The 13,450-nt window shown below is 39.9% G+C and overlaps 1 protein-coding gene across 4 annotated transcripts in view; it reads left to right on the top strand.

Annotated features, from left to right (window-relative positions):
- The first annotated feature begins 256 nt into the window (after positions 1-256).
- zbtb46 (zinc finger and BTB domain containing 46) overlaps positions 257-13,450 on the top strand; it is a 74,176-nt gene continuing 60,982 nt past the window's right edge. Inside the window, exon 1 of one of the 4 annotated variants that reach the window (XM_079588434.1) lies at positions 257-636. The gene's annotated coding sequence lies outside the window, so the exon portion shown is untranslated. Of the gene's footprint in view, positions 637-695; positions 784-11,693; positions 11,812-13,450 lie in introns of those variants that run through there. The other 3 variants (XM_079588435.1, XM_079588432.1, XM_079588433.1) reach the window with 3 other exon arrangements.

Genomic DNA, 13,450 nt, shown 5'->3' with positions numbered 1-13,450 from the left:
CGTCATGCATATATCAAATTGACGCGGATTCTTCGGATTATAACATTTATTTTTAATTCAATTCAATTATTTTATTGTATTTATATTTTAATCAAATAATTTTTGCTTTTATTGGTTGATTTGGAGTATGCAAAGACGAAATCAAATTTAAATTCAGCATCCGTATTCCACCTGTCATATTAGTAGGATAAGCATCTTTGTAATAATAAAGTGGGCAGGTTGCCCTCTGTATATTCATAATTGACCTGGAGGCTTCATGGCTGCATGAGTTCAGCTGGAGCTGTCCAGGGTTCGATGGTGAATGTGAGCGTTTATGTTGCCTCATTTCCTGTATTTGACTCTCAGTCGAGCGAGCGAGCGAGAGAGAGAGAGAGACACACACACACAGAGAGAGAGAGGGGGAGGTTGGTTCCTGATACCGAGACACGGAAAAGCAGGGGAGGGAGAATTACAGAAAAAGACGAGCGTGGAGAGAGGGAGACAGCGAGCAGGGGAATTACACTGACCGACACACGCGCGTCTCCCAGCTGACTGCTGACATTGTTGACGTGCACACTCTCTCAAACCTGTCACGAGCAAACACTGGAGCTCCAAAGCATCGACATCGCGCTCCCCCCAGAACTCATGGGTTAACAGGTATGCCTATCTCACCTTTCCACACTATCTCTAACAGCTCTTCTGACCACCGCGCAGGCTTCACTCTCAGTGCTTTTACAATCTTGACTTGTCACCTGGATGTATGGCAGCAGAGACATGAGCTCGCGCCTCAACACAGGTATCCAGGTAAGTTGGAAGTTGTGAGTTTCCGCGAGGCCGGCGGTGTGTTTGTTTTATTTCACGTCATTAAGTAGACTGCGTGACAGCAACCTGTTTGACGTCTCCAGGTGAGAACATGTTCATGACAGATGATGCACGCGCTGAGAACAGCTGTCAGATGTGCAGTCATACATTCAGGATACTTTTATTGCCGTGATGGGAGACTTTCTTTTTGTCTCGACGCGCGGTGTTTCATATTTCACCATTGAGAACTTAATACTATTTATATTACAACATTTGCCATAAGTTTTAATCCTAAAATCATGTCGTTTGGGGGGGTCAGTGCATGTGGTGGTGGTGGTATTTAAATGAAAAGCTCAGCTTTGGCAGGCAAGGGCTTAACCCCACTCTCCTCCCCTCATTTAACCTCCAAAAGGGGAATTTCTCCAGCTGGAAATTTCTGCTGCGTCAACACCCTAAACCTACTACCAGAAAAGGGAAGGGGTTTTTTTTTTTTTTGGACACACTTTTCTATTATTTTATTTCCTGCATAATTAAACCCAGGGGCTCGTAGCCTAATACTTCCCTCAAGTTGAGGAGAGCGGAGTGTATTCGAGTCTTCACTGAGGAAAGCGTTAGGTGACATGAGCGCTGCTCTTCGGGTTATTGTCTCTTTTTTCCCCCCGTCTGCCCCCTTAAAGCTGGTCAGTTCCGTCTTCCTCCATTTTCTCTTCGCTGACGGGTTGGTTTTAAGGGGAGCGACCCCACTTGTTTGACTCGCCTACGGCGAAACATCAGCGGTTTTACAGATATAGTCTACGTCAACAATGAATTCGAACGCGCGTCTAGGAATTGATACATTCGAATCGAGCGTTACGCGCAACAATGTATCGTTCAGCGCGTGTCAAAATAATGTACCACTCTGTATTGATTATTATGACGCTTGCTCGCGCCGTGTCGGCTCTTGTTTGCTACAGGTGCACCCGATTCTGATTGGTTTGTTGGAAATATTTTATAACTGTATAGGCGAAAATGTCGTATTCAGACAATAAATGTCAGGCTACCTAACGCATTTACGTGCGAAATTTACCGCGCTGATAAATAACATAACTATATAAGAACGTGAATAATTGTAAACATCACGTTTTTTTAAAGTTACATTCATGTATTTATGGCATTGTGACTGTCTGCAGTGCAAAAATGAGTCAGTTGAGCAGAAGAACTGGTTATGTAAGGAACTGTCCTCATGCCCATCTACACAGAATGAAGCCAACATGACAACTTCCTTTGCAGATCATTTTTATAGGTCTAATTCACCTCTGACACCCGTGACCTGTATTTTAATTAAACAATGAGTTATCTAACATGACAATGGCATTATTTGTCCTTAACGTCTAATGTAGATGTAAAGATTGTAATTGATGTTGTCTTGATGTTAGTGGTGTGTCGATGGTGTGTGCGACTGTGCTGTCAGGTACAGGCTGTCCACCCATATCTCTCTCTCTCTCTCTCTCTCTCTCTCTCTCTCTCTCTCTCTCTCTCTCTCTCTCTCTCTCTCTCTCTCAAAGAAAAACAGTCATTCAGGGTAGCCTAGAATCATTTAATGACACCATGTGCTGGACTGACCGATCCTGGACAAGAGATCCGCATACAGTCTTTGTATCTGTTATACACTTTGATAGTTCCAAACTGTTATTAACCACTAAAATGTGGCGCTTCCCTAGTCTTTTCTTTGCCATCTCCCTTTACTTGAGTTTAAAGTGTGTTTGACAGGTAGAGTGTGTTGCTAACAGCGCCAGGGGTTCGATTCCCATTGAGTGCACAAATATATATATTTATAAGTATGCTTTAAGTCACATTAGATAAAAGCGTCTGCCAAATGTGTAAATTATTGTTCTTCGATACGTGCGCACACTGTATTTGTGTATTCTTCTCAGCAAGAGCTCTCATTCTAGAGGGCAGTGTTGCGGGTCAGGGTCGTGTCCAGGTGTTTTTGTTTAATGGAGAATCCATATGTGTGTAACTGGGAGAACATTTTAGACAGGAGGGGGATTTGGTCCACTGTGCATATTGACTTCCTCACAGGTGTGTCTGTATTGTGTCAACAGAAAGCAGGGGAGGGGAACTGGTTCCTACTGCGTGGGGTAAAGGGAGTAAAGTGTAAAGAGCAGCGTCGTGTTATAGGAACTGTTTTAATGAAGCCGAAATATCATATCTGTCCACGTCCAGCACTTAATAAGCTGTAAATAGAATATTAAATACAAGTTAAACTCTATTTACGGCTTGCTGTACCACAGAGGATCATTCAACATAGGCTCAATGGAAAAATGCGCCTACCTACATTTTGGCAAAAGTCCAAAACCGTACCCATACATACAATTCACTGCAGCTGAAATGAACACTAGAGGCAGTTTTTCTTTTTCACTAGGCTTGCTGTGCTTGCGGTGTTATATGGTGTTCGGCTATACACCGATTTCATTACTCGCCCACCGCACCACCGCCTCCACTGTGGTTTTGCTGATAGTGAATTTGAAAGCGGTTTCAATACATGGAATATAGAAAGCGGCTTCCTGGTGCCTGCAAATAATTATAGGCCTATACACTGAATACGTGTGATCGCGAATTCAAAAGTGAAAGTAAAAAGCAAACGCGCATTCAAAATCGTTTCGCCCCAACCTTCAGCAAATGCGTTTTTATCTCACGTCTGCTTTTGTTGACACTATCTGTTAGTTTCATGGTAAAGGTTTAGTGTAGATAGAAACATTTTTTTTGAACGTAAATAACCTTTGAGAGCCACTCAATTGACCGTTCTCAAAGACCCGCCTCCTTTAGTTACTGTCGCTATGTCCGACAAGCTACGCCTCTCTCACGCCACACCATGTTCTCACGCAGTGAAAAATACATCGCGGAGCAGAGAGGTTACGTAACTCAGATTACTTTTGGGTTACTTTTGATATTAAACAAAGTCTCACCTTTCAAATTTGGTCTTTAAAAAAAAAGAAATTTAAGCAATAAACCGTTTTGTGGCTCTTTAATGTGTCGTGACAGATCGCTGTAGAGGATCAGTTAAAGCTGCTCGTGAACCGATCATCTCTTCCTTCTAGTTAATTTATAGCATCAAATAAACATGAATGAACATCAGAAGGAATGTTGTTTTAACCGCGGAAAGGCGTCAGTACACTCCGCTTTTCAAGTTCAAATCCTCCCGTGTTAATCTACTAACTCTCCTGACTGCTTTGTCGGACAAAATGGCAGATGGCGAAGTATGATTGGTCAGATCACCTGTCAATCAAACTCTCTGCGAAGGGTCAATTCCGAACTGATGCGATACGTACAACAACCAATGTAATAAAACGTTGCCAGATTCACATTCCCCTCACTGGACTTTTTCACTTGTGAAATAATTTAGCAGAAATATCTAATTTTTCCAGAGAGCCTGGGTTTGGACTAATTATGCCTCAGTTCGTAAAAACAAACAAAACAGCAAACCAATGCCATAGACTTCCACTGTAAGAGCACTCTGTCAACACAGTGTCTGTTCCGACTCTACAAACTAAAGTTGACATTTTCTATGGAAATCGATAGCATAGACGCCTCTAAAAGTGCAGAACTTGTATTTAACCCTGAATGTTATTTTTATGTGCTGAATTATTCTTCATTTTAAATGAGGGAATCCACCCCGCTGGAGTTTGTTTTTGACTGTTTGTGCTGTTATAATGTTTCAGCATACATGTTTAACATGTGTGTGGATGGTCAAGTGTATTTTGAAGGAGGTTCAGGAAGTTAGTTGAACAAGTAAGTGGAGTGCTGTGTTTATTAAGGGAGGCTGCGGTTGTTAATCTGAACATTTGCACAGAAAGACAAGATATGGGGGAGGAGGTGGCTGATGGTGCAGAGGGATGGAGAAACAGATAAAGAGGGGGTAGTTCAACTGGCCGTGTGTGTGTGTGTGTGTGTGTGAACGGTGGAGAAAGGGTGCTGATGTGGGGGGGGCAGGGTATGGGGGTGCAAGCTGACACGACACACAGCTGAGTGTGTGTGTGTGTGTGTGTGTGTGTGTGTGTGGGTGGAGTGTGTGGAAGATGGCTGCTCTCCCCGGGCTGTGGGCTGTGTTGTGTGGGTAACAGGTTAGAAATCATGAACCTGCAACAACACTGGGGACCGGCTTCTCCCCCTCACTTTAAGACCACACAAAGCCTGATATTATATTTATCAGCTTAGAAACGCACTCGTGAATGCTGTGCATTAAACATCTGTACGGTACGTGTCTTGTTCGATGCCTCCTTTTTGAGTCGCATCAATATTTAAAGCTAAAACGCTAAGCCAAACATGACTGTTCAGCAGACAATTGTTGCTGTTTTGAATTTTTGATTTTATTTTGACACCCTCACACCATATGCGTTATCAATAGGGATGTGTGCCACAACTAATTAACATTTAAACTGGAATTTTGTAACCGACTAGTTTAACAAAGACAGTAAAAAAAAAAAAAAAAACAGTCTGTATAAGCGATCCATTTAAAACAGTCTACTTAATCTATGAATCAAACAGTCAAATCCCATACTGAGACAATATAGACATTTATTCAAATCAATGAATCTATAGGCAGTATGCAAATTCAAACAGCCTATTTTATAATTCCTCAAAAAAAAAAAAAAAATTCACATCTGGGTTTGAGCGTGTACCTGTACACATGACAGGCGGAAAAATCGCAAGAAAACTTGATGTGTACCAGCAGCTTTACATTTAACGATATTCTGTTTGTTAGGATATTGATATAGGATCTATTGACGTCAATTGAGTTTCATTCATAATGTTTTCCTTTTAAACCAGTATAAAATTTCAACATTTAAGTCAAAATACTCCTTCGCAATACTTATCTTCCGAGTGGACATTTAAACTAGATTGTGGAAGTTCTTTTGTGTGAGTGAGGATGCGGACAGGTGCGCTTTGCTCCCTAGAGTGTGTGTGTGTGTGTGTGTGTGTGTGTGTTTGTGTGTGTGTGTGTGTGTGTGGAGTGACAGCTGTGCTCATCAGCCACTTAGATGTGTTCATCCCCCTAGATTAGGCACTCGTTGTGTGGGTTAAACCGGAGCCGACCTCCCTGGAACCGCCCCACAAAGACCTGTGTCCTCAGGTGCCTTGTGAATATTTCAGAGGGGGCTCTCGGGCTGTGTGGAAAGCCCTGGGGGAGGAACCGAATAAAGAAAGAAAAAAAAGCCCCTGGAAATGAGATAGCATACCCTGAGCAAGAGCTTAGGCAGCAGTGGGCTTTACACTCCCAGGGTGAAAAAGAGGATGTGGTCATGAGGTTTTTGTTTCTGTTTTTTCCTCTTCTATTTCTCCGTATGTCTGTCCATCTTGCGCTGTTCGATAATATCTTCTGTAATTCTCTGCCTGGTTGTGTGCACAGGGGTGAGATTTGGTCCAGCTTAGTGGGTCTTCAATCGTCACATACTCTAGTGCTGCTTTTGGGTTTGAAAAGTAAACACACACACAAACTCGCTGACGACACACCCACCCATGTCGCGCTCAGTCGTTTCTGGCTTACTTTCTGACCACACGTGGTCTTAAATACAGGATGTTTACACACAGGGAGGTATGCTAACCCTCACCAGTTAAAACCATACTTGTCTTCATCCTCTTCAGCCCTTTTAACGTGGTGATTAGGGATTTGGAGTAAGTAGACTTTATCTAATGTACATCCCGGCTGAGCTTCATATGCGAGTATTGAATGAAGTAAATATGATGTGTTCGTGACGCTTTCTAACTTTTCCCCAGCAGTAATGTCACACATTTGAGTTTTGAGGACAGTGTGTCATCACATGCCATAGACATCCGAAACACAAAGTATTATGATTAGGGTTGCTTACTAAAACTAACCGAAGACTAGTCCAATGACCAACTAATCTAGCGTGTGTAGCGTAACTAAAAGTATGGATAACGGTTTATTTTACAGGGCCCTTGTTACAAATGTTACATGTACTTACTGCAGAGATAACAGTTAATTATGCATAATTACATGCCACTAATCCTAATGTAGGAGTCATGTTGTTAATTAATGTTACTCAGTACTTAAATGTATAAGTACACTGTAAAAAATAAATAAGTGTGACCAAAATATGTCATTCCCATACCTAAAATACTAATATTTTAGTCACTGTTATGCTATTTTAGCTTCAATACTATAGTACTATTTTTAGTTACTCTTCTTCTTGCTCCTTGTCATACATTTCTGCACACTACTACAGTCATCTAGCACAGTTTTATAATTAGAAGACTATGAATCGGTTGAGTAAAATGTTTCAATTCAAGCATTTCTGTCAAATGCAATATGTCAAACCTCAAACCTGTGAAAAAACCTGAAGCAATTCTATGGGAACTGCGGTCATTGCAACCTTGACTTTAATAAAAGTTTACTGTTTATATACACACATAAAGTATAATGTCGCAGTGCCATATTAATTTCTCCAATCTTTGCATGCTTTCACACTTATTTTGCCTCATTTTTTTTTTTCCTTATAGTAAAACTCACTATCGGGGAACAGGCAGGGTTTTTAAAATGAACACATGAAAGAGTTAAAGTTACAGTTTCACACTTTAAACGAGTTAGTTTGCACTGACTTGTAGTAGTTTTGTTGAGCCTTTAAATGGTATCTCATGGTATGCTTGTAATATACAGTCCAATAGTTCAATAAGTGCTAATAGTTGTTGATGAAATCTCATGAAAGCATCATAATTACTGTTATTCCCAAATTAGATTTAAGTTTTTTTTTAACAAAACCCTTACCCTAAAAATATTAAGGGCCAGATTTACTAACAACTTGCGTTAGCACAAACCCTCTTTCACGCCCAGAACTTTCCACTCCCATCACCGCTTTAATGGGATGTCCATTGTTTGGACAAACAGACAGTCCTGCCCCAAACTCACGCCATTGGTTGAGTCAGTGTTACTGTATTGGTCTGGGGGGTGTTTCCCAGAAGCATCGTTATGGTCGCAAGTTCTGCTGAATTGTAACGACGGAACTTGCAAGTTGGCTTTGGGAAACACACCCCTGATCAGTATCCTCAAACAAACAGAGCAATGTTTTGAAAGCACCAGAGAGACTTAGTGTTATACTTTACAGGGAAATCAACCTAAAGTGCCATTCTTACAGCTGTCTCTGCATATTAAGCTGGAATAAGTAATTAACCCCTTAACCGGCACCCCCCTTTTTTTAATCGACATGAAAATGCACATTCCGAACTTAAATGGTTGTAATTCAAGAATGCTTTGGAATATAGATGTAATATTAGTTTTGTTTTAATGAAGACATTTGGCAGATTTTTGTAGAAGTGAAATATATTAAGAAAGTTAAACAGAAAAATTATAGAAGGTTGAGTTTATGAAAATGTACAATGTTAAAAATGTAATTATTCATATTTTATATAAAATATATATTTTCAAAACCTGGACTAGACTCTAAAAAGAAAAAGACTAAAAATGCAAAAAAAATCAAAGCCAAAAATCTGACCAAGTTGTGTTTCAAAATTTAGGTTCATATCTCAAAAAATAAACGTTCAAGTGAGATTTTGTTTGGGCGCAGTACCAAACTTTTCCACTAGTTGACATTACTGCCCATATAAGGGCGCCTCCAGTTCCTTATGTCGTTTGAGTGATCTGAACAATTATTTTTACAATTTTCATACAATTTATGAAGTAGTCATCGTATTCAGAAGTAGTATTTGGAAGTTTGGCAGATTTTGAAATTAATTCAACCTCTAAGAAACACAAAAAGAACAGGTATGTGCATTATAGCTCGCTGCCACATCACAAATGGTGAATCTATTATTTTTTTATTTATATTTAAAACATTTTCAGACCTTTTTTTCTAAGATAATTGAATGGATGCTATCTTTTGATCTCTTGGCATGAAAACAAACTGAGGTTTCTACCATTCTTTCATGATTTTTCATGTTCATCACTATTTCAAAATAAAGGTCTGAACACGCCTTAGGAGTATGAAAATATTCTTGTTGCAGATTGATAAATTACGGCTATGAAAATCAGTCACCAAATATGTAAACTAGAGATTGTAAGCTTTCAAATGATATTTGTCAAGATTAGTTTAGGTTTAGTATAGGATATTACTGCTTTAAATATGTAATGTTGCCAATATAAGGGGTTAAAAAACAAATGTGCTCATCAATGAAAACAGTTTCTGTCTAGAAGTAACAATTGAGATATGACAAAAAACAATGGAGTAAAACAACAAACAAAGAAAACGGCTTTAGGTTAGCATTGAGTTTTGGACAGGAAGGCCATTACCATTTCAAACGTTCTCAGGTGAATCGGTGGACAGTGGGTTGCCCACTTTCCATAGCACTTTTGTCTGTCTCTTAAAAGCTCTGTTTATTTTTCATAAGATGGTTTAGTCTGTCTCTATACTTTTCATCCCATCTTGTCTGCCAAGAGCTAACCATTAAGGGAGGGTGGAGACACTCCTAGCGCTAACACATTTACTCCACAATACCACAGAACACTTTTCCTTCTCGCTGTGAGTTGTAGAAAGCCATTGGAATGATTGTTAGGGTGAAGGCTTCCTTTCTTCAGAACCGTCTAGATCTGTGTCTAAATGCTAGCTTAGAAAATTCCCAAACGCAAAAGTCAAAGTTGGTGTAAGCTCTGGTTCAAGTTCCCAAATCCCCAACTGGGTTTAAATCCGTTCGCAATGTCACCGTCTATCAGATCTGTAGATATGTCATGGCCATTGGAAGGCCTCCGTTTTTTCCAAATGTATTGTATGATGTGCCGATCCGCATTAGTCCATTATCAAGGGTCGGTGTAATCCTGAGAGGAGTTCATTGCCAAGTGCTAAAGTGCTGTTAACAGGGCCTGTTTAACATTCAGCACTTCCCCCTCAACATACAATTATTCCTCTGCTCCTGCTATTAGCATGTAGCGTTTGCCTGCGTGCTTTTAATTGAACTGATTTAACGTATGCCAGATCAACTAGTTTTCGTTAATTAGTCCTGTCTTAAAAGTGCCATCAGAACATGAAATATTCATCACGGTGAAGAGGTACATTTGCTGCGGATGGATAAGTGTCTCATATGGGAAACTCTCGAACCGCGATTGCGCGGGCAGAAACCGGCCTTCGTGCTCCGGCGTGTCGCGGGACTGACGCTTTCGCTGTAATTTCCCTCTGCTTGTCAGTTGTCAAAGAGCTTCAATAACAACTTGGATCTGCACACTGTGACAATACGCAAAAATTTCAGTTGGTGGAACGTCTGAATAATATACAGCAAAACTTGTTGTCACTGTGATGGACGATGTCAGTCAGCTTTGTACTGTGTCCTTCATGCTTGACTCCTTGATCACCAGATCTGGCTTCCTCCTCCTCTCCTCCTCCTCCTCCTCCTCCCCTCCTCCTCCTCCTCCCCTCCTCCCTACTTGTGTGCCCTCCTTGGCCCCATTTTTCTTTTCTTATCTTCTAGATTAAATAAAAGCCCTGATCTTGCCCTGGTTGAGATCCACACCCTGCTTTCCGGGCACTGCCAGGTGAGCGCAGCCAGGCTGCATGGAAAGTTTGTGCAGCCGTTGTGTCGGAGGAATGGGTTAGCTGTGAACATTGACACACTTTGTGGTTTAGTAAATTTTATTTTATTTTATTTTTATTTTTTTAATTTAGTTTAGTTTTATTTGATTTGATTTCAGTTGTTATTATTTTATTTTATTTTGTTTATTTAATTGTCATTTTATTTAATTTTATTAACTTTTTTATTATTTTTTATTTTATTTGTTATTATTTATCGTGTTTTTATTATTATTCTTTTTTTTTTATCTGAATTTTTCAAACCTCCTTACACCTCGGGTGACTCATACTGACTTGCCATAGCAATTGTCTCTGAGTTTTAGGAAGGAATGGGTTAGATGTGACTTTTCTATTTTATAATTTTATTTTTATTTTTTATATTTCTATTATTTATTAAATCTCCTAACACCCTCTGGCAGCGCCCACTGACTTTGCAGAAAATTATATATATAACTTTTTTTTAATTATTTTTTTATTATAATTTTTTATCTGAACTTTTCAGACCCCATAGCACCTCCACTGACCTGATTTAAAAAAAAAGGCGCTTTGGATTTAGTCATTAAATACACAAAGTGCCATCACAGTATATTGGGCCTTTTTACTTTTGTAAAACGACATGAGAGGAAGGGAATGAAATTAAGGTCCTCTCGTCCCTCCCAACCCACCCAAGGGGTTGATCAGAGAAAGTGTTGGTTGGACACTCGATACCGCCACCTCACAACGTGGGAATGTGTGACTTTCTTTAAAATTAGGTTTGTGAGGTGGGCGGTGTCGCAGAATGATCGTGATCACCAGAGCAACACGCTAGCCCTGTTATCCCTACATGCAGCATGATGTACATCGCTCGGATAATCTATCCGTTGTTAATCGAGCGATGTTAGCGTTTGCAGTTCGGCTGGAGACACCTGAGCCATTCTGTCAAGGCTTTGTATGGGGAAATGTACAAAAGAAGGAAAAACAGACAGTATGGGACAGGAGCGAAGCGTGTGGTGACAGGGTTGACTCTTGGCCACACTCGTGGTTACCATGGAAACACAATCCTGGGTAAAAACACTGGCTATTGTTAAGCTATACTTGATTATCAAATATGAAACAAAAGAAGCTCTTAGAGATAATGAATTATTTAGTAGGGTCATATCAGCCTCGTGGAAGGTTGATACATAATGTTTTATGGGTTAATATAAAGTGCATTACATCTGTGATATGACTTGTAAGACCCATACAATCACTAATTTCCTGGAATCTCATTCTTTTTCCTTTCTCACTCATTCGCTCACTTCTTTTTCTATGTTGTGATCACAAACTGTCAAACCTTCTAAGTATAGCCACAGTTGTGTTTCTCTTCATCTTTTCCCCTTTAGTCCTCAGCAGACAGAAGACGAAGGTGTGAAAATGCCCCTGAACGACAGAAACACATCATATGAGTTCATATGTGTCTCGACGATATAGACGGCATGGCGTCAGAGTGAGAGCGATAAGGGTACTGCTACTTTCACTTTTTAATCTCTATTTTTAAAAAATCTTTTTCAGTAAAAATATCGGAACATTCCTGAAACAAGGCCAGTTTATGTGAAATTACATTAATGTTTTTTTATTGTTATTTTCTAGTTCTAATCATAAATCTAATAACATTTTAGTGAGCTTTATTCTTAAAACAATAAAAAAAATGTTGAGTGAAGTAGCTAAAAAAAAAACATTAAAGGGTTAGTTCACCCAAAATTTTTAATTCTGTCATCATTACTCACCCTCACGTCGTTCCAAGCCCGTAAGACTTTCGTTCATCTTCCGAACACAAATTAAGATCTTTTTGATGAAAGCTTTCTGGTTCTTGCTGAAGCTCAAACGTGATGCGTAACAAGAGAATGATCCTCATTGGTTCTTGCAGAAGCTCAAACGTGATGCGTAACAAGAGAATGATCCTCATTGGTTCTTGCAGAAGCTCAAACGTGATGCGTAACAAGAGAATGATCCTCATTGGTTCTTGCTGAAGCTCAAACGTGATGCGTAACACGAGAATGATCCTCATTGGTTCTTGCTGAAGCTCAAACGTGATGCGTAACAAGAGAATAATCCTCATTGGTTCTTGCTGAAGCTCAAACGTGATGCGTAACACGAGAATGATCCTCATTGGTTCTTGCTGAAGCTCAAACGTGCTGCGTAACACGAGAATGATCCTCATTGGTTCTTGCTGAAGCTCAAACGTGATGCGTAACACGAGAATGATCCTCATTGGTTCTTGCTGAAGCTCAAACGTGCTGCGTAACACGAGAATGATCCTCATTGGTTCTTGCACATCAAGTGAACATGCTTGAGCTTGTTTCCCACAACTGATGTGTGAGTTGATAAATGTTTATATGTGAATAAAAGCCTAAATTAAATCTGTTTAGCATATAAAGTGATTGTGTATCTTCAGCGAATATGGACCAAACCACTCAATTCATATGGATTAGTTTTCTCTTTATGAATTTTTTGAAGTGTCATAGTGGTAGTTTGGTTGAACTTACCCTTTAATGTTGAGCCCTACAGTATCAATTACCCATGGAAGTCCTGACCGAGGCGTAGAGTTTGGCTTGTTAGCACGGCCTGTTAGATCTTAACCAGCCAATGCCGCAACCATTCAGGTGAAACATAACGTTTTGGAAACATTTGATAAAGTTTTGTCCTGCTCACAATAGTTGAGTTGCTAGTGAGGGACTTGAGAAGTGAGTAATCTTTTGGATGTTAAAATGCTTCTGAATATACAGAGTCAGCTATAATTAAGGCATTTGTAAGTTGATTTTCCATAAAAAGTATAAACTATGGCTCTTTATGATGCTTTAAAAACATTGCTCTGTTTGTTTGAGCCTGCGACCAGCCTGACACAGCAACAGAGGCTTAAAGGTGGGGTATGTGATTTGCAAAACGGCCGGCAGATTTTGAAAATACACAACTCAAATGGTCCTACCTTCTTTCCTTTGACTCCACCCCTTCATAGAACATGGACATGGATGGGGGGAGGGGGGATGGTACGACCGTTTGATTGACGCACTTACTGTCCAATGATTCTAGGTGGTCTTGGAAATGATTGGCTGGAGTTTTTCGAGTCCTGCCCGTTCCACAGATGATTAAATTGCTTAATT

This window comes from Phoxinus phoxinus (genome assembly GCF_949152265.1).
Source record: "Phoxinus phoxinus genome assembly, chromosome: 18".
Lineage (NCBI taxonomy): Eukaryota > Metazoa > Chordata > Actinopteri > Cypriniformes > Leuciscidae > Phoxinus > Phoxinus phoxinus.
Note: the sequence above shows the minus strand (reverse complement) of the source record. Positions and strands in the feature narration are given on the sequence as shown.